Genomic DNA, 21,897 nt, shown 5'->3' with positions numbered 1-21,897 from the left:
CAATGAAAACTAAAATATGTAAAAACTTAATTGCGATTTCATTAAAATCACTGAGATAGACGTTTCAAACAAATGTCACGTTCCATGTTGTAAAATCAATAATTTTTACATCATGTGTATTAAAATAACATAAAATGGATTTATTCTTTTGAATTTAGATTTAGGGTAAATATTAAAAAATTCGCTGATAAGGAATAAGATCAAATTTATCAGTCTCTGTAAAAAGATTGCATAGATCATCGAGACTATTAAACTAATGTCAAAGTCAAAATAATTGTCTATTCTCAAATCTATACTCTATGTTTGTGTTTCCAACATAAGAACAAGGAATTGCATATAGAAGGAATGATAAAATAAAAACTGTAAATCATACGGTTGCCTACTTTCTTCTTAAGCAAATATAATTAGTAAAAAGAGGACGAAAGATACACCATCATTGCTATTATTCTTAATTCATAGCAGGCTAGTGTATAGAAAATGTGTTTGTCAAATTTTTGTTCATTTACATTACTATATTATATATTCGACACAGTTTACAAAAAGATAAGTTTGGACACATAAGTTTGACGCACTGTATATATAGAAAGTATGCAAGTAGATTATACCTGAATTTGGTAGGGTTATATAAATAGTGTGGCTTATTACTGGCCATCGTACTCTTTCTTTTATATTTTTATACTGATTTTCTATTGTCTTATGTTTTTACAATTCTGTGATGAAAGAGAACTACAATATTAAGCTTTTTTATTATCATCACGTTTCTCTTAAATAGCTTTTTTCTTGAGTAAGATTAGATTAAGTTCATTCAAAGGTACGACACGACCATGAGCAATTATATAGTATAGATAGTGACTACCGTGATGTTTTTAGGTAGGTAGATATCTATTCTATTAAAATAAGGTGTATATATACATATAATATTATTGGACAGCGATAAATGTTTAAAATGAGTGTGCTGAACTGTAGATGTGTCTACATGAAATATTGATCTACTATAATATGCTACCTAAGAAGACACGTTTTGGGCTAAGACCTGATAACAAAGGAACAGTGGCTACTGAAAATAAATGGAATGGAAGGTAAGATTATCGGTTTTACCTTGAATCATTGATTGAGTGAACCTTTGCCTCTATTCGATACTAGTAATTTTATTTCATCTATATTTTATCTCATCATATCCAAATATAAATTTGTATGCTGTAGGTGACCTATTCAGCTAGTTGTACGTTAATTAAAAAGAGAAATCAGAATTTTGGTTGAATACAGAGTCGATTTATACTACTTAAAAACATAATAATGAATATAAAGCTTATTGGAATTCTTAAAATTAGAATTTTATTTACTGGCAAAATTATTATTTTTTAATTTTGTTTTTACTAAGTGAATACCTAAATAGTGAACATGTGTTGAGCACTTAAGCCGACCTACAAGTATATATGATACAACTAATGTTACACCAAAAGAGGTACTAAAAAAATATTTAGTTTCGTAGAATATTAATTTGAAAAAATCTTATAAATTGTACAACTGTTCTGTTTTTGTAGATTCTCTCTTCGATTAATACACACCACAAGTGAAGTGGGTGAAAAATGTTCGAGACTAAGCCACGTGCTCTGTTTCACAAAATAGCGCCCAGGGGTACGATAACGCGGCCTTGGTCAGACTAGGAACACATAAGGGGTATTTTTTTTATTGAAACTGTAAAAGAAAAACGAGCGTTCATCATTCTTTATTCTACATAACAAAGTATTAAAACCTTAGATTAAAACATATTTGATACGTTTTGTACAGAATTATAATGAGGTGCTATTGTCGCCGTGTAAGCTCCGGCATACAATGAGCCACCCCTTCCTTTCCTGTGGGTGTCGTAAGAGGCGACTAAGGGAACTTATGGTTGAGGGATGGGCAGCAGCGTCCTTTTTAAAACATCATTAAAACCTACTACGGTTGCCAATCCGCCTGCTGAGCGTGGCAACTACTGGCAAAACCCGCCCATAAGGGGAGACCTATGTTTAGCAGTAGATAGGCTAATATGATTTCTGATATGATGATGATGACTATTGTAAAACCGCTATTAAAAATTAGGAAGGAATTTAGGAATTTCTTTAATTACTATATAGGTAATAAAAATTATGCGAGCGTCTCATTACTAAGAAACAAATACATTTATACATAGTTCTATTTATGTCTTATCTAATTTTCGTCTAAATTAAAACCTTTATCATTTTATGCACACAATCTTCGTTGTGTGTGTTTATTTCCTATTTAACCGGTTATATATTTTTTTACCTAAATCGTGGCATGTATTTCTGAAATACGTATCTAATAGAAAAGTTTTAGTTTATAGGCAGAAAGAAATTAAAAAAAGGTTTTGTTAAATAAATGATTATTAGATTATTTAATTTTTGTATGAAACTACAATATAATTGAAAAACAGGTTCTCTATTATGTTTTCCATTTCTATCACGTACAAAAATAGAAACGGCGGCTGTTTTTTAAAAATCTTGATTTTAATTTTTACTTCTAAGTATTTCAAAATTATTGAAGTTCACATAAAACCCGCAAGAACAAAACTAAAGATTTTGAAGTAAAGTCGCCTGCGCTAACGGTATACGTTAGGAGGGCCCAGTGAGCGATGATAAGTGATAATGAAAGGGCAGGTGAGTTAGCCCATCGTGATGACTACACCTGGAACTTACCACGATGGTTTCCAGGGGACCACGAGGAGGTCGATCTGATAAGGTATATTGTTAGCAATGGGATTGGTCCTTGAATTCCTTCCTCTCGGTACGTATATCCGTAATTCGTAAGTGCAGCTTAGGAAATAAAAGGTAATGAGATGACTAGCGTAGCGTCAGCTGAAGTATCTTTAACAATAAGGCCAATGAGATCAGGAGGCAATCTCAGTGGGATTGGGATCTATAATGTCTATGTGTGTGAATATAGTTCTCTACAGAGATTTGTTTCTAAGTATCATTCAAGTGTATAATGAACAGTACCTTATATAATTATATCAAAAGGAGGTTTGAATTTCGCTTGTATATTATATGTTAAATACATTACAGATTATTACTTTGGTACTATATTTTTATACAAGTATTATTTATTATTAGAGTTTGGTTTCACATCTACGCTTTGCCAAAACTAGAGCTCTTATCAGTTGATTTAACTCTATACCAATATTAGCATGTTATTCTAAATATACTTGAATAATTTTAAATACATTCATTAACATAAAGTAAGTATATAAAATACATACGGATTAGATAGATAAATAAGAAAACATACACGACTTCGTCTGCGGGACTGGAATTAAATTGATTGACTGGGATAAAAAAAACTGATATTTTTTCTATCTCAAATACTATTGCCCTTATTCATAAAAACTAAAACTTCCTACAACCCTATTTTATTACACTGTTTTGTCACTTTCATTCAAACTGACTATATAGCCAAAAAGAACGAGACAAACAGTTCAATAGCTAAAATAGGTTTATGAGGGGGTTGACGTTTTTATGAATAAGGGAGTAAGTATATATCTTTCATAATAATTGGTTGAGCGGTTAAAACGCAAATTACTAAGGATTATATATACATACGTTCGTAGCTATTTCTCGTATATCTACTTATTTCAATACTAAATGACTGAAGGCACAATAAACTCCGTTTCATCCTTGAAATATTCGCGGTGTTGCTAGAAGTAGCGAAAAGGAATTATTCTCGTTTGTGAAGATTTAACACTGCGGTTGACTGTATTTTATTGTGTTTTATTAGGCATTCCCCTTTATCCGAATGCTTGGAAGAAAAGCGAAGGTGGAGTGTGGATCCGCTTGCATATTTTCGGTTTGATTTATACTGACATACAATAAAATACGGAGCGTTATCGGGACTGTATTGTGGTGGAGGATTATTATTCTCTTTTTAATGTTTCATAGATATTTACGTAGGCTGTATTGTAACAGGCTGGGCATAGAGCGCGTGGAATCCTCCGGGATTTCGAAGAAATGCTTTAAATTGTATTGTCGGTAGGTATTGTGTTTTGTAATTTAAATTGTATTTTTACATTCTTCGGTACTTCCTATATAAAATGTGTATTATTATATAACACAAGCTTTTACCTGCGACTTCGTTCGCGTGACCGGAATATATTTACTGACCGAGATAAAAATTTTTATATTTCATATAGTATGTGTATATCAATTTCATGGGTCATCAATGGGTTAGGCCTTCAAGGTGCTAGAAGGAAACAAACAAACGTGTTTTCATATTTATAATATTAGTAAGGATAGGAACAATAGATGATTGAGATGAATACACGCGAACACGCGAACACATACGGTTTTTGAAAATAAATTTAACATGTTAAATTATTACCTACTTAATAATTTAACATGTTAATTTTATTTTAACATGTTAAAATAAATTTAACATGTTAAGTTGTTATAATATAGTAATTGAAGGATATAGTCTCGCTTTGATCTATGAGGTGTCGTATTTAGATAGATTGAGTTAAAATAAAAAATTTAAAAAAACCCCAATACATAATAAATAATTCTTTAGGTCTTAGGTGCCAGTCATCACTCCACTTTTTTCATTAATCTAGCTAGGGCATTAATCAACAAAAAAATCTAAGTTTTTAGTTTTCATTTCATTAGTTAATATGCTTCGTTAATTTTCAATACACACACACACACACATACACACATACATACACACACATACACACACACACGCACGCACGCACACACGCATATATACACACACACATACTCACACAGAGACAAACAGACACGTCAAACTTATAACACCTCGTCGTTTTGCGTTGAGGGTTAAAAATATAGCCTACATGTGTATCAAATTTCAGTCGAATCTATCCAGCCGTTCAAGCGTGGTAGAATTTTCGTATCTATATTAGGTATGTCAAGTATATCAAGAAATCAGACTCGCGCTAGCGTAATAGCCGCTCATGACTAACGATCACGAAGTGGTCCCACAACTAGTCGCGTTTTCTTGATCTAATTACACGTAAGTTAAATCGGTAATTATTACATTACACATATTACAGTACATCGAAACAAAATAAAGGCATTATTTTTTTTAATAAATGCAAAAGTTTACATTTAGAATAAGTTGGCTCTTTGCCTAGTCATATTACATGGACCGATCCGAATCAATGAGCAAAAACAAAACGACCTTCCGCCATGAGCTTTTCGCCGGTTGTTTTTATGGAACTAAACCTAACAAATGTTGCCATATTTGTGACATCCCTGCCCTGATTTTTTTTTAAACTAACATCAGTAGGTCTAACTACTGATTATTTTTCTTAGATATATTATGTTGTGATATGGTAACGTGAATTATCACACATTCCACGAACATAGAAAAAGGTATGAAATGTATGAATTAACTTAATAGCATATATGTAATGTATATAATTTTTTTTTACAACACAGGGAGGTAAACGAGCATGCGGCTCACCTGATGGTAAGTGACTACTGCTAATTTTATTATAAATTATGTAAGGATAAGATACTAAGAATACATTACATAGTAGACACTTAGTATTAGAAGTGAGTTTGTTTTCTTTTAGCAAATAACGGCTCAATCAATTGTTATTAAACTGTGTTTAAGTAAACATTATATCTTTACTCCGCTTATATGTACAATCAATATATCCCTGTAGGCGGCCGATGCTTCAAGTAGCGACTCGTAAAGTGTGATCCTTTAACGTAATAGTATCAATAATTTCTTCATACTTTATACTGTAACAACAAGCTTGTTTGTAGCAAACTTGTTTCTTAAAATAAACGAAGTTGCGCGAAGTAACTTCAACTTATTCTTAACTCGATCGACCAATATAAATATCGCATGCTTCGCAATTTATAAATGTTGCATTTTTTATTTTATACTGTAGTTTTTTTTATTTAAGAGTTTCCTATTTTCGTGGCAACTTTTTCATGTATTCTCTTTCAACCAGTTCCAGTCCAGGCCGTATCTTTGATGTCCCTATACGACATGACACCTGTCACATATAGTCATTTCTCGGTCTTTCCCTTCCTATATTACCTTCTATTTTCCTTCTAATACGCTCTTTAAAAATTGTATATTAATTATATATTCATAAATGGAAATTTAACTACATTGACTTTGTTTTAGAATTTCTAACAATATTACGGTTTTACTAGTATATTTATATAACACATGCTTACATAATACAGCAGTATAATATTATACTTAATGGTTTAGAATCTGGTTTAAGAAGATTGATGATGGAAACATTAGTAATTAATTTCAGGAAAATATATCATAGACAATCGAGTGATGATTTTTTTCATATCATATTCGAATATTGTTGAAATATTGGCAAGGCGAGAGAGAGAGAAAAATTACAAATAATAATAAGAATGAAGTGCCTATAAGTAAATATAAACATTTATAAAATGTTTGAATTTTTTTTTATATCATTGAGGTGACAAACAAGCATATGGTTCACTTGATGGTAAGCGGTTACCGTAACCTACAAATGCCTGCAATATTAGGGGTATCTATTACGCGTGCGTCATCGACCCTGAAGATATTCTTCTCTTTATCTCTTTACCCTCCCTTTTGAAGAACTTCATGCTGTAGTCTCTTGGAAAGGCAGGGAGCTCTTTCCATAACCTGAACGTTTGTGGGAGAAAACATCTCTGTAACTGCGTTGTACGCGACCATCTAGGCTCTATGGTATAAGGGTGAACTTCCTGTCAATGGCGAGTTGTACGATGATAGAAAGTGGCCGTGGGCATTATATTGAACAATTCATCAGAGTACAATCTGTTCTACTTGCTTGAAGGTCCCATCTAATATCAGACATTAATTTTAAATATGGTTCAAAAATAGTTTTGCTATAAATATAAGTATTTATACGTATGTATTTAGGTATGTGGCATTGGCATTATAGTTGTGTGTTTTGTAGAAATTCTCTAAGTTACGATTTAATCAAATGGTACTAAATTCATTATCATGGTACTACATTAGATTACAGCGAGTATATTTGGAGTATTAAGTTTATATGCGTATTAAGTTATTAAGCTTATGTAAGAGTAGAGCTTGGATAATCTAAAAATCTAAGCTTGGGTGAAAATCATATTATTGCAAAGTGAGAACTGTATTAAAGTTATCGGATCAGTAAAAGGTATTAGTAAATGAAATTGATTCGGTTATATATTCACCCGTAGTTCGATCGTTTATATTAATATTATATTTAAAATATTTTTATTATTATATACACGAGACCACACTCGAAATGTCTTGAATTACATTTTTTAATTTATGTAGTGAAGTAATATTATTATTCACATACAACACAACAGCGTAAATTATTATTCTCTACGTACTAAAAAGTTTTTTGATGTTTAATTTTATCAAAAATAAGTTCTGTATAGTAACTAAGTGGAATACAATTTGTCACCACTCCTTTTCATCTCCAAAACGATGCAAGAGGGGACAAAGTACAATACATCAGTGTCAGGGAAGGAAAATTTGAAATAAAACCCTATACCAGGCCTACTGGACGTCGTGGACTCGTAATATTCCACCCTCTCGGGAAGAGAATCGTGCCCAGATGGTAAAAGTCTCATCAATAATAATAATTTTATTTATTTTTATACGACTGCCCAAAAAAAAGGCATTGTAATATTTTTAGGGCACATATATGTATGTGAGTTAATTTATTCTACTCTAACTTCTAAGTACATAAATATATTTCAATGTATGTTAGTCTTTCTCTTTACACTTTTTTTTTATCTTTACACCAGTTCAAGTAATAGTGAGTATAAATTTTGCTGGTAAAAATTCAATATGGCGTATTTGTCAATTGGAAAAAACATTTTATTTTTCAATTTTTATCTGTTGTTTTTATTGTTTTTATCTAAAAAAGTTGTGTTTTATGATTTTATCACGTTCATTTATTAAATAATATTAAGTTCATAAAATTTAATTATCTGAATAGTAGTTTTTTAATAATATGAACGTAACTTATTATTTTAATATAGGTAATCTGCTTACAGTAACCTAACGTTTTTTTATTCTTATTGTTGTTTATTATAGTTCTATGTGGCTCCAATATCTCCATTAGGAAGATTTCTATCGAACCTTGACAATCATTAAGGCAAGATAGAGTCATCTCAATAGTGTAATAAACTTAATGTTTACCTTATGTAGGCCGATATAATTAATTATCAGAGATAATGTTATCGTACCTTCGAGACTCGGCGAGATTTATGTAGGTTTGTTGTGATTTAACGTAATGATATTAGGTTATTTGAGATATGCACTTCGTTAGTGTTAGTTATACAAATTTGGTGAGACTTTAGTAGAACTATATATAATCAAATATAGTAGACTATATATAATCAAAGTATGACTGTGGCGTAAACATCTATATTTACTTTATAAGATAGAAATTATCCTACATTTTTTGTATATGTTTACATGTCTATTACCTAACATACCTGAACATACTCTCCTAACTATGTAATTTGTGGGTTTGCTGGAAGAAATGTCTTTTTAAATATAAGCATGCCTTGGAATACCTGTTATTTACTATTTTTTTCTCTGTGTGCAAATATGAAAGAAATAGTTCTTGGTGGAACTAACATTACTAATATTAAAATGTGAAAGTTGATAAAGGTTGATTGTTTAGGTTTGTTGCTTAATCACCCTTAAATGTTTGATTTTTTTTAAATCATATTGATATTTCACGAGCAAAGACGAATTATATGATTAGTTGTTTATATTATGAATACTGATTAAGTATTTATAATGAATTTATGCCATGAATTTATCACCTTATTCATAAAACGTCAAGCATTTAGTGTTTGTATGTAAATTATTAACATGATATTTCATTAATGGAATAAAGAGCATGTGTATAGTGTTAATTTAGATTATGATCGATCTTTTTGGCAACTTGAATCAAATCTGTTTGTGGGTTTATTTGTTATATATTTTTTTAATGAATTAATAAATGAATGGTATAAGTTTATCCTTACAAAAGGTAATAAAAAGCAACAGATTGACAATTAAATATGTGAGACCAGTTTTGTGAGAGACTGGTGCCTGCAGTAGGTTTTAGAAAGACCTGTATTACAAGTCACCAGTGGCCCATCTCCATGGACAACACAAATATAAGGCAACCAAACAATGGTACAATAACAATAAAACGATGTAAATTGCGAGAATAAATTCAACATTAAAACTTATTACATATATAATTAAGATAAAATTACTTACAATGTATTGCCTGTGTGTGTGTTTGTGTGACTGAGTTGTGTGTAGATTTATGAATGATAATGGAATGGTAACCCCATCTGCCCTATCGGTATATATTGGCAGGGCACCAGTGAAAGATGATATGTGAGGACGAAAGGAGGTCAGTTAGCCCATCGTGACAACATTCACAAGAATTAAGCACGATGGTTTTCAAGGGGAATCGTGTGGAGGTCGATCTGATAGGGTATATTGCTAGCAATAGGGTTGTTAGAGCCCATTACTAACAATCCCCCCTTTTCCTCCAGTTTATTTGTAATAGAACAAAGAATAAACAATTAAATTTGTGTTATGATTTTTTATGGCATATATAAATTTTCTCTAGTCTGTTATTTTTAGGTGGTTTTTATACAATGTTCGTATAAAGTAACAGGATTGCGAATGTATTTGTAATAATAATATCTATAAATTCTATGACCCAAAGATTATTTAAAAAATGTAGCGACATTTTCGGCTAGCGTTTCGCTTCGAACAAAACCAGGGAATTAGGCTATCCGCTTTAATCTCCCAATGTAATCTCTCACGGTGGTAGGCAAAACGATCTCAGTTCCTTCTATCGCCCCGAAGAATGAAAAAGACGAAGCTAAAATCTGATACAAGATGATTCATCACGTTATACAAGCCTGCAGGATGTAAGTGTGATGAATCGACCGTCTGTTTTGATGCGCCCCTCTTCGAATTACTTGAAAAAAAAAAATAAGCAACTGATTTCAAAAGAAAAAAAGCGCTTTGACTGTTTTAATTTGTTTGTATCTAATAACTAATCTAAAAATGGCTTTATTTATAACTATATTTATTATTAGTAATTTCAATTAAAATATGCGTTTCAATATTGCAAGATAAAATAATGAAAGAAACAAAAGAAAACAGTTTGAAGATTTTCTATTTATATTATAATAATGACATGATAAGAGTTTATAAAAATGTTTGGATGTTTATTGAAGTCTTGAGGTAATAATGTATACTATACTCGAACAAAGCGGAGTGTAGCTTACCTTAGTCCTCGGAAAAGATGCGCATTAGAGATGCATGGGCGTATCTTTTTTTTTATTCAAAAAATAAATAAAATTTAAATAGAAATTAAAAAGAAAATGAGAGGCAAAAAGCAGATTTTTGAAGAAATAAATCTTGAAAATTTATTACAAGTACGTCAGCTTAAATCGGTTTAGGATAAGTGTCACATCGCACAGGTGAAAATGAAGGAATGCTCATTCATGCAAACATATAAATCTAGTATAATGGCGCGAATTAATTGCCATCTCCCATTCGGCACCAGATGACTGCAATAATTCAGGATTGTTTTAAAAGCATTTACGTACCTGCCTGCCACTGGAGCTGACATTTAGGAAAATTCGCGCTATCGACTTTTATAGTGTTGACTAACAACCGTTAAGTTACGACTTTTAACAGATAGCTTGATTGTGGTCACAAATGATATACTAATCGATGATGTAATCGATAATAAGTTATAATCGGTTTATCATTTCCGCCATTATCCGTCCACTGCTGGACATAAGCCTACCCCGTAGAATCGGTTATTATTTATTAATTAATTATAATCGTTTAAGATATAATACTATTGATTGATTGGTAGCATTGATAGTAAAAACAATCAATGTTATTGATTACAATATAAATCAATCGTTCCACAGTATTGTCTTGAACTGGTTACCGATATGATCAATTAATCCTTTTTTGCGCAAAATTTTGTATTAATACTAATAACATCAAAATCGATATTTACATTAATCTGAATGAATATCAATTAACACTATCAATTGATAATCGATCATTAGCCAACACTATAGCAGAAAGTAGCAGTCGAAGCTGATAACTGGAACCGATTGACGAGGCCTGACGAGGGTTCGCCTTTGTTTGTCCGCAAAGCATGTCGGTCCGCAGTGTTATCGAGGTTTCCAACCGTTTTTCCACAGTTCAGTAAGTATATCGAATCTGAATAACTTACGGACATTTTTATATATTTTGTTCTTGTATGTATAATAGTTTTATATAGATATAAAAATCATATAAAGTAATAGATATACGTACTAATTGTTGTTACATTTACACATTTATTATTATTTATTAATATCTGTATAATAAAACGGTAAGCATATATATTTTAAAATTTTTGATATAATAAAAATATTACATCTATTGCTATCAATAAGAGCAGATTCAAACGTGAATTATTAGAATATTATTTATTGAACTTGACATCGAATCTGTCTCTCTTTTTTCATTTAAGAGTTTTCTCATGTCGGTGCAACTAATTCATTCATCGAATCTGTACATAAATTATTTTAAAGTATAGGATATTTTTATGTCTTCTATGACAGTACATAATACACTCGTGTAGTTTTTAGTGTTAGTAGATAACATACTTCAATAAACTCCGGTTATTCGCATTCCTAGTTTTATTTTGCAAATTGACGGCCATTGTTAATTGCCGGGCGTCCGTCGGCGGTCGTTTGGTATTCTGACGTTATTTTATCCGCTGCTTTATGATTGTTTTCAAATTGGCTCATTAGTTTACTTTAATGGCGATTTTAAAGTTTTGTTGTACACCGTTGAAAAGATAAAAGGCTATTGAAAAGGAAATGGTGGGTAGACGAATATATTAAAATAATACAGAATATAATAAAGCGTTTATTTTTTTGTTATTTGTGAAATTTGGCATGGAGAAATATATAAGCTTTTTTTTACATAACAGTCAGTTACAGCATGGGTAACGTGATTTCGGATAATACTTTACTAAGTAAACAGCTTTTTAATTTTAATTGTGTACATGATAAAGTCGAAGTACATGATGATTGATGATTAACTAATGGTAAAAAAATTGAGTATCCCATATTGAAAATTGAAATTTTTCAAAAACTTATCTTGAATTTACGATTATAAATTATTATTTTATCTAACTAAAAACAGCAAAATTATATAAATTTGTACATTCTATGATAGTAGAGTACAAAATGAAATGTATCGGTCCTAAAATTATCCAATAGTTGTGTTTATTTTATTCAGGAATTTTGAAATAAATTCCATCCAAGTGTAATAAATTGAAATAATATTTTTAATGCAATGGGTAGCGAGTATTAGTGGCTACGGCTGTAATATAATTAAGTCAGGGTTACTTAGGGTTGTTGTGGAACAAAATCTTATTTTTTCTTTTTATGGCATAGTCATGCCAACAAACAGTTTTATATCTTAGACGTCCATAAAATTGATGTTTTTCTTCCACGCATATCGTAGGAGGTTTTTGCTAACTTACATGTATCATTCCTTAAATGATGTATTATTATTATATGGATAAAGGCTATAATCTAATGTTAATATGGAAATATTAAGTAATGTTAATTTATATTAAAATATGAGACAGTGTTTTCTATACTTTAATTCAATCATTTCAATCTTCTCGAATCATTTCCTCTTCTAAAAGAAGAATAAGAAGAATAATAAACATAGTTAACTAGTAGAGACATGGTTAGGTGTTAAGTCCGCCTAATGTACATAAAATTTCACTAAGCATTAAGTTAGTTAGCGAGTAAGTTAATTAATTAACCGAAGCAAATTTTATTGACTATATAAAGTAGAAATAAATAAAGTAAATAAAAAATAAATAAAGTACCATTATATACCATTATAGTATATACCATTGTATAATGATACAATTGTATAAGTACAGTAAGGCGGTCTTATTGCTGAAAGCAATTTTTTCACGATAAACTTAGGGGTAACTTAGTGCTTAATAATGTATTAAATACTAAATAAATATTTCTTTCTTTCTTACTAGTGTGTATTATTAAGAAAGTTTAAAAAAGTTAAGAAAAATAAGTTTAATAACGTTAATGTTAGATATAAACTTTTTACTTAATTAAATTCCACATTGTTTAGTTTCAAGGGCGAATTTCGTAATGAGTATAGCAAGACAAGTGAGAAAGCCCTCGATGGTTCAAGCCATTTTAGACTATAAGAACTCATTAACGAAGATGGCATTGGCGCTGAGCGTTACGTCGTTTGCTTAATTTAAATGATTTAACTTTTGTAATTTTTTTTATCCTATGGGTCTAATTAATAAAAAGTCTTTTCAACCGGTAAAAAATTAACGAAAATTCCTTTTAATATTATAAGCGCGAAAGTTTGGAATGATAGGTAGATAGATATTTGTTCTCTTCGTGTATCTTTCACGTAAAAACTACTTAACGGATTTGAATGAAATTTTATACACGAATAGGTCATATCCTAACTAAGAATGTAGGATATTTTATGTACTGATATAAATAGCAGCATTTTTGCTCACATTGTTTCTAATTACATTATTGTCACTATATTTCTGAGTGCAGTCTATGTATGTAGAATCCCATGAGTATCGTAAGAGACGACTAAGGAAGCTTATGATGAAGGGATGGGCAGCAGTGTCCTTCATAACACATCATCAAAAGTCAAACTGCTATTGCCAAGCCGCCTGCCAAGCGTGGCAACTACTGGTAAAACTCATGGGGGAGGCTATATTCAGCAGTGGACAGTTAATGGCTGATACAACATGTGGAATCTAACAGAAGTAAATATATCTACTACTATTATAAATGTGAAAGTTTGTGAGGATAAATTAATGTTTGTTATTCTTTCATGCAAAAATTACCGAATGGATTTGTTTGACGTAAATATAGTACACGAATAAATTATATTCTAACTTATAGGATACTTTATGTATTGATATATGCGAGCGATGTCACATGACATAGCTACTAATATTAAAATAAGTGAAAGGTTTTTAGGATCTAACATGATTTGAGAACTACAAGAACTTTAGCCATGTTTTTTTGGATATACTGTTCGGAATAGCAAATAAGCTGAAGCCTTTCCTGGTGGAATATATATACATACACATGTAATATAAATCCTTCCTTAAGGAATGGCGTGCACACATCAAGCAAATTTCTCATAGCGTCTATTTTCATGTCTGAGTTTTCGATATAAGTGCGGTCATAGAGACAGATATATGATAGAATAAATAGAATAACTCCATGTTATAATTTACTTAAATTCTAAGAATTATAATATTACTAAAAATAAATAATTAAAGGGTTGCTTTATATTGGTAGCTTAATTATACTATTATTAAATATAATTGAAACATAATAGTGTTAAAGAACCAAAACTTTACTGTGTATTCTTTGTTTCAAATTTGTAACTGCTATGTACACCTACGCGGCGTAGCATCTGTGTAGCACTAGCTACAAGAATTCGTGCTCATGAATTCGGAGGCATGTTTAGTGGCTATCTCTAAATTAGAATACTTACTTAACGGCTGAAGTTAATTTGCGTAAAATGTGGACACTTTGTATTGTATAGTTCCTGTATATTTGAACTTTCATTTAAAGTTCTGATAAGATTTCGAGACGTATTATACTGCTAAACTCGGTTCTCAGTTAATGTTAATTTAGTTAATTGTTACCATATAACTTTTATTAAGATATTAATTATATTACTATGATTGTAAAGTCTTTGTAATTATATGTACTCATATACTTATATTTTTATTTTAATATTTTATTTAATATTCAGAACTACTTTTTTAAACTAAAATAATTTCTAATACGACCATTATAAGATTTATTTTTCCATGCACTCTGAGTATATCGAATATTGCTACTGCATACTGAACTCTGTCTTACTTATATATTTTTTCACTACTTTTAACAATATGTCTTAAAACATATTTTACTTTTGAAATATTAAACACTAGCTGTATCTCGAGACCTCGTTTGTATTAATCAGTAAGTACATAAAGTATCCTTTGCGCTAATTGAGGATATAACCTACCTATGATTGTGATTAAATTTAGTAAAGTTCATTCCGATCCATTCAGTAGTTTTTGCGTGATAGAGTAACTAATATACATCCATCCTTTGTCACAAACTTTTGCATTTATAATATTAATAAGATTTGTAATTTGACCATCTTTTAAAGTTATACAATGTATTTAGTTATCACAAAAGAGATATTTTTTTTATATGTTTTTTATATTACGACTCATTATGCGATAACAGTCACTACAATAGTCATAGTTGACTGAAGCCTTTCCTATCTTACTTACAACGTCTCTGATTACATCACCTGGTATTAAAGCATTATTTTATTTATATACATTTTTCTTTTAATTTAACTGATACATTATATTAGAATGTAAATATTGAATTGTAATTATAATGACTGTAATGTATTTGTAATGCCATAAAGACCAGAATTAAGCTCATTATATATGGAGTATTGTTATACTGGTATACAATTACTGGTAAAACCCACTCCTTATACGGGAGACCTATGTTCAGCAGTGGATAGTTAACGGCTGTTATGCAGACACAATCTATTTTATTGATGTTTCGTTTTTATTATTATTATTATTTTTATTAAGGAATTTCGTGACTGGTTCTTGGCCAGAACAGAATTTCAGTGTTTTGCTCTTTTGAGTGCAAAACAATAAACTGAGTTGTGACCATTTTTTGTTACTATAGCACGCGTATGAAGGAAGAAAACTGTTACTTGTTTTATATATTTTGCTTTTTTGTATATGCATTCTTTTATCTCTTTTTACTGTATATGTTTTTTTTTTGATGGGTGAAAATGGTATGGTAGCCCCGCCTGCGCTAACGGGATACGCTGGCGGAGCACCAGTGGGTGAGAATGAAAACAGGCCAGTTAGCCCATCATGATGAATTCATCAGGAATTAACCATGATAGTTTCCAGGGGGAATTGCGAGAAGGTCGACCTGGTTGGGTATATTGCTAGCAATGGGATTCTCAGTCTCCATTACTAACAATCCCTTTCCCCCTGTATATGTTTATTATTATTTGTGTGCTGTAAGTAATACTAATAAATTATCTATCTATCTATTTGATTACGATGATTGTTATACTTCAGAGCATAACAAAATTATTCTTACATAAAATTAAATAATTTCCACTATTTATGTTTAAATGTCTTACAAAGCCCATGTGGAAACAAATTGTAGATATTTCGATTCCTGTTAATGTATCTCTATGGAGGTAATATTATTGGGCCGGCATCGATAAGATATAGTTACTTCACCGTTATTGTACCCACAACGTACATATATTGCAGGCGTACTCACACGTCTAGAATGGCTTCCGTAGCGAAATATACATGAAGGCAATTCCGTAACGTCGCCAAGGGATTGAAAGAAAACATTCACGTGGCGGTTATGAAACTGGTGTTTATACAGTACCACTGTACACATTGTTTAAAAGGTTTCCCAACGCCTTATGAGATGGTTTGCATAAGTCATGACTCGAGAAAGCATTTGTGTTATGAAAATGACTTTTATTTGCTTACAGAATAGTCGTAGGAAAAAGTTTTTTCTTAGTTTATTTAAATATAAGTTAAATGCTAACAAACGAATAATTGATTGAAATATTGTTTAGTTACTAATTTCACTCGGATAGTGTTTCTGTAATAATTTTAACAAAACTGGGTTATATTTCAATAAGTTTTATTGTAACAAATTTTAAAGTCTATGGTTTGTAGTTGAAACTGATTTAGGTTATATGTTTATCATTTACGGTATGGGTATAATTATTTTATATTATTAACTGTAATTATCATAGTAAGATTAGGAAATGAGATCTTGGAGTGTTTCATAAAAAGTCTAAATGTTTTATGACGAAAGAAAAAACTTTTAGATTTATTATTTCTATATACAGACTGTATTATGCGTCCCAATTTAAAACACTACCAAAGTCTAATTGCAGTTGCCAATTTACCTGCTAAGTGTGGCAATTACTGGAAAGACTAGATATAATAATAATAAAAAATATGCGACTTTACCTACTCGAATTGCGGTAAAATTTGTAATATGTGTGTTATTCTGCTAATTGTTAAATTCTTATAGTAAGAAAGATCCAAACTGAACATAAATAAAATATAGTAATAGTTTTATATTGTAAATGTACTAGAAGAATTATGTGACTATGTAGACACATCTTGCTTTTTAAAGAAGTTTAACTTACAGAGTTTAAATTAAATAAAAATTAAATAAACTTGCGACAGTTATCTTTGATGGTCATGGCCCTGAACAAACGCTCGTTCAAATTTCTTGCCTTCACTATTAAATGGTCAAAATGCTGGTTTATATACGATGGCAATTTATCACATGTTCCTTAGAAGTAAGATAGCTTCTTCACGACTGAAATTAATGGTGGTAATATGTTAGTGTCCGTGACAGTATTTAGTAAGTGCCGTTTATATTCTCGTTTGTACATTGTTTGCCTACAATAGAGGATACCTTGATAAAAATAAAAAAAGGTTCTTAAATCGACTCTACTTTTTTTAATGTATGTTATGTGGTAACTTTGTTAATTGTAAATTCGTCTTATGATTCCTTTTTGCAATTGCTAGTGTTCACTCCTCTCTTTGTCTCATATTAATTTCACCATGACTGAAGATACTGTATTTATTATAGAAGAAAATAATATATAATGTATTTATTATTTTATACTTTTACTAGCTTTTACTCGTGACTTCATCTGCGTTGCCAGGAGTTATTGATTGACTGGGATTAAAAGCATACATCTTTCTCTATTTCATATAGTAATTATAAGTGTACTAAATTTAATCTATTAAGGCGCTAAGAAATAATAGACTGATAAAAATTTTCGCATTTTTTTTATGCATCTTAGAATGACAAACAAGCTGACGGCCCACCTGATTGAAAGTGGTAACCGTCGCCTATAGAATAATAATATTTGTAAGGATTATTCTGTATCTTTACCAATTATAAGTCGATTTGAATATTATGTTTTAATGATCTTTCTAGATCCTAAATCAGGAAATTTGATTCTGTATATATACTCCGTTCATCTACCTATAGTATCTACATTTCACCAATTATTTAATAAAAAAAACTTAAGAAAAAGAAGGTATTTTCCTTTTTCTAAATTGACCTACTTCGGTGAAAGAGGTTAACTAGCTAATCAGTTTGCCGACGGAGAACAGTAATTGCTCGAGATCAAATCTGTTTGACTACCAACCATGACCATTGTAAAGCATCTATCTATTTAGGATTAACATTTACAAATATAATAAATGGGACAGTGAGTTTTTTACTTGTTTGCCATTCTAAATATCATATAAAAAACGTAAATTTACTTCATCGAAAAAAAAAGAATATAAAATAAAATAGAAATATTTCAGAGGTCGAAAAACGACAGTAACTTTTGAGCGTCATATACTTACAATTTGAATGCACCATATTAGAATGGTCGACTCAACATTTTTGTTGTTGTGTTTAGATCCATGTTTCTTTGGGAAAAGTGTTCAGTTTTATTGACAGAAAACACGTTATGATTTTAATTTTACACTGTATGTTTTTTTTATACCACTAGCATACAGCCCGTCTGACGGTAAACGACCACTGTAGTCTATGGAAATCTGCAATACTAGGGGTGTTACGTGCGCGTTGCCGATCCTGAAAAACACATTACGGTTTATTATATATCTTATATTATTTCTTAATAGGTATATATGGGATATACCTATTTTATTTATTTATTTAGGATTATCAACATTACTTACAATGGTATTTTGGTAAAGCTGTTACTTTACAATACAGGTAAATTGGGGGGAAAGGGACTGTTAGTAATTGGCTCTAATGAACCCATTGCTAGCATACACCCTATCAGGTCGATCTCCACGCGATTCCCCCTGGAAACCATCGTGATTAATTCTAGTGGAATTCTTCACGATGGGCTAACTGACCTGCTTTCATCCCCTCACTGGTGTCCCGCCAGCGTATACCGATAGCGCGAGGTTATCATTACATTATCACCCATTAAAAAAAATACAGGTAAATTACAAACATTGCACTTTATTACAAACATTTTGAAGAATCCCATACTGTAGTCTCTAATTAGATGGTATTTAGATTCAACATTGGTAGCGTTAATATTTCTCGTTCCCGATTAGATAACGAGCAAGCATTAGCGGAACGTGGACGGCAGTGTGAAGTAAAAGTAAAGTCGAAATTCTCAGACGTTCGTATAAAGGCAGTTGTCGCGTTGCTGGCGAGAAAGTAATGAGAGATTAATAACGTTTCCATTTTCATTATAATTTCATTGGATATTTATAGAGCAATGAAAACTCACACTAGATGGAGTATTTTTTTGATCTTTGATTAGAATATTTTTCTGGAATCTAGTGGATGATTATAACCGTGCCGCAAAGTTAAATGTAGAGATTCTGTTTTTAACATACTTATAATGAAATAACATGTATTCAAGCAAATGTAGTTATCATTCATTCATTCATAATAATGATGATGACAAAAAATATGTTTATGATTCTAATCTAAGATGGACATAAGTGTTAGCCGATAGCATTTGTCAAGGTAAATAGAGTATACGATTCGTTCAGCAAGCGAGTTTTTGACCATACTTGCAGAAAATGAAAATAAATATTGTAATTTTTCTGCATGAATAACATTTTAAAGTAATGTTTGCTTATTTAACGAAGTAGTTTAATTCATATTTATTTGTCGTCCTCCGCGGCGCAGCGGTCAACACGCCTGCCTGCGACGTGGAGGCCCCGGGTTCGATCCCCGGCCAGGTCATGATGGAAAACGATCTTTTCCTGATTGTCCTGGGTCTTGGATGTTTATCTATATATGTATCTATTATAAATATAATATCGTTGAGTTAGTATCCCATAACACAAGTCTCGAACTTACTTTGGCTAGCTCAATCTGTGTGATTTGTCAAAAAAAAAAATATTTGTTTGTTATTCGAAACGGACATAAATGTCCGAGCGTCATAAACAATAATAAAATCTTAGGAGGTACTCGTAAGGCATTTCGGCGATTTAGTTTGTGGAAATTGAAGGCAATGAAACATGTAATATTTGCCTTGACCCATTAGCAAAACCGGAACCGGAAGACTATAGTTATATAAACTTAGAGGAATTATGAAGCTTATGGATAATCTGTAAAGTAGTTAGGGTAAGAGGTAGCACGAAAGGCCTTGATGGGTCAATGGTCGTTTTGTGCTAGATACCTTTTGTATTAGATAAGTGTAATATATACACGAATATATATATATATATATATATATATATATATATATATATATATATATATATATATATATATATATATATATATATATATATATATATGTATTATTAATTTAATAAAGAATAAATAAAATACAATAAGACATTTCGCCATTAGTACATAGTAAGACATTGGCCTAAGTGTAATTTGGTTTTACCAAGTTGAACGTTGAGGAAATTGTAAATTGAATTACGACTTCAGTCAAGTGGCACTCTGTATTTTATTTATCGTATAGTTCAATGTTATATTTTGAACTTGAACTGTCTGTGGACATAATAATGACTCTAATATTAATATTTCATCCATTTTACTACACAAAATATTTAATTAAAACGATATTTATTTAATCTTGTAATTAGATGTGAATACACCTAGGACACTCAATCTAAGGTTAAGAAGTAGATACAGATTGTCTACGATAACATGGCATGCCCCTCTAAACTCCAAGGAATTAATTATGTGTGAGTAAATATATTTACAAGGTTACAACCAAGGAATACAATACTCTTTTGGCCGGTTTACTACTGAGGACGCTTCCTCACTAACACAAACAGGGCTCTACATCTGTATATGGTCTCACACATTGAAGTTAAAACTTGGAGGAGAGTGCCATATCAATGTAGACAATATACAATTAGTTACATAGGTACAATTTATTAATTTATTATTATTCAACTATAGTTATTATTAAACTGATTGCTCTACACCTTTTGTAGAAAATACGTTAATAAACTTCGCAATGTTTGTAGTTTGTGTGCTTATATACAGTACCTACTGAAACCGAACGTTTTGTTTTGAAACGTGTCGTGAATTCGTATGGGGTCCAGTTGAGGGTTTCTGATTAAACTTTTGGTCTGAAACTTGCCAAGTTTTCGATCAATTCGAACTTGTAGTTTGGTTAGTAGCGTAACCCTGTACACTAGGGACGTCAATGGATATTTGATAGTAAGGGTTTCATAAAAAAAAGAACAAATTTAGTAGTCACTCAAATTCGTCAGTAGTTTTCATGTTAGAAATTTAAACAAGTCGTAAATTTAAATAAAGATATAAAGTTATTTTAAGTGAAAATGAGCAATTTACAATATTGTACATATATGTCTCACTCATATTGTTAATTTAAAATGTTATTTAAATTAAATTAATTTTATATTATTTAAATTAAGTTAAATTAATGTTAAAAGAATATATTCTTAAGCAGTACTTTTTTATCATAAATTAAATTTTTATCACATTTTTTAATAGGTTTGAGTACGAGTATAAACAAATTTATTTGTGTATACACAACACATTTCATAACATGTAATTATTTGTAATACAACATTTAAACTTACCATAGAGTACTCAACAGTATAGAAACGTTGGTTTTATAGAGACAAATAAAAGTTTATATATCTTTAAATATAAATTATTAATTCATTTTTAAAATTAATCAAAATGTAGGTATGTTGTGCATTATTGTACA

At 30.6% G+C, this 21,897-nt stretch overlaps 1 long non-coding RNA gene across 1 annotated transcript in view; it reads left to right on the top strand.

Annotated features, from left to right (window-relative positions):
* The first annotated feature begins 639 nt into the window (after window positions 1–639).
* Window positions 640–21,897, top strand: part of LOC128200956 (uncharacterized) — a 201,546-nt gene continuing 180,288 nt past the window's right edge. The window contains exons 1-2 of the long non-coding RNA XR_008252983.1: window positions 640–1,079; window positions 5,454–5,484. This is a non-coding gene — a long non-coding RNA (uncharacterized LOC128200956). The remainder of the gene's footprint in view (window positions 1,080–5,453; window positions 5,485–21,897) is intronic.

Source organism: Galleria mellonella, unplaced genomic scaffold, assembly GCF_026898425.1.
Source record: "Galleria mellonella isolate WM207_F2 unplaced genomic scaffold, CSIRO_AGI_GalMel_v1 utg117, whole genome shotgun sequence".
NCBI classification, from domain to species: Eukaryota; Metazoa; Arthropoda; class Insecta; order Lepidoptera; family Pyralidae; genus Galleria; species Galleria mellonella.
Note: the sequence above shows the minus strand (reverse complement) of the source record. Positions and strands in the feature narration are given on the sequence as shown.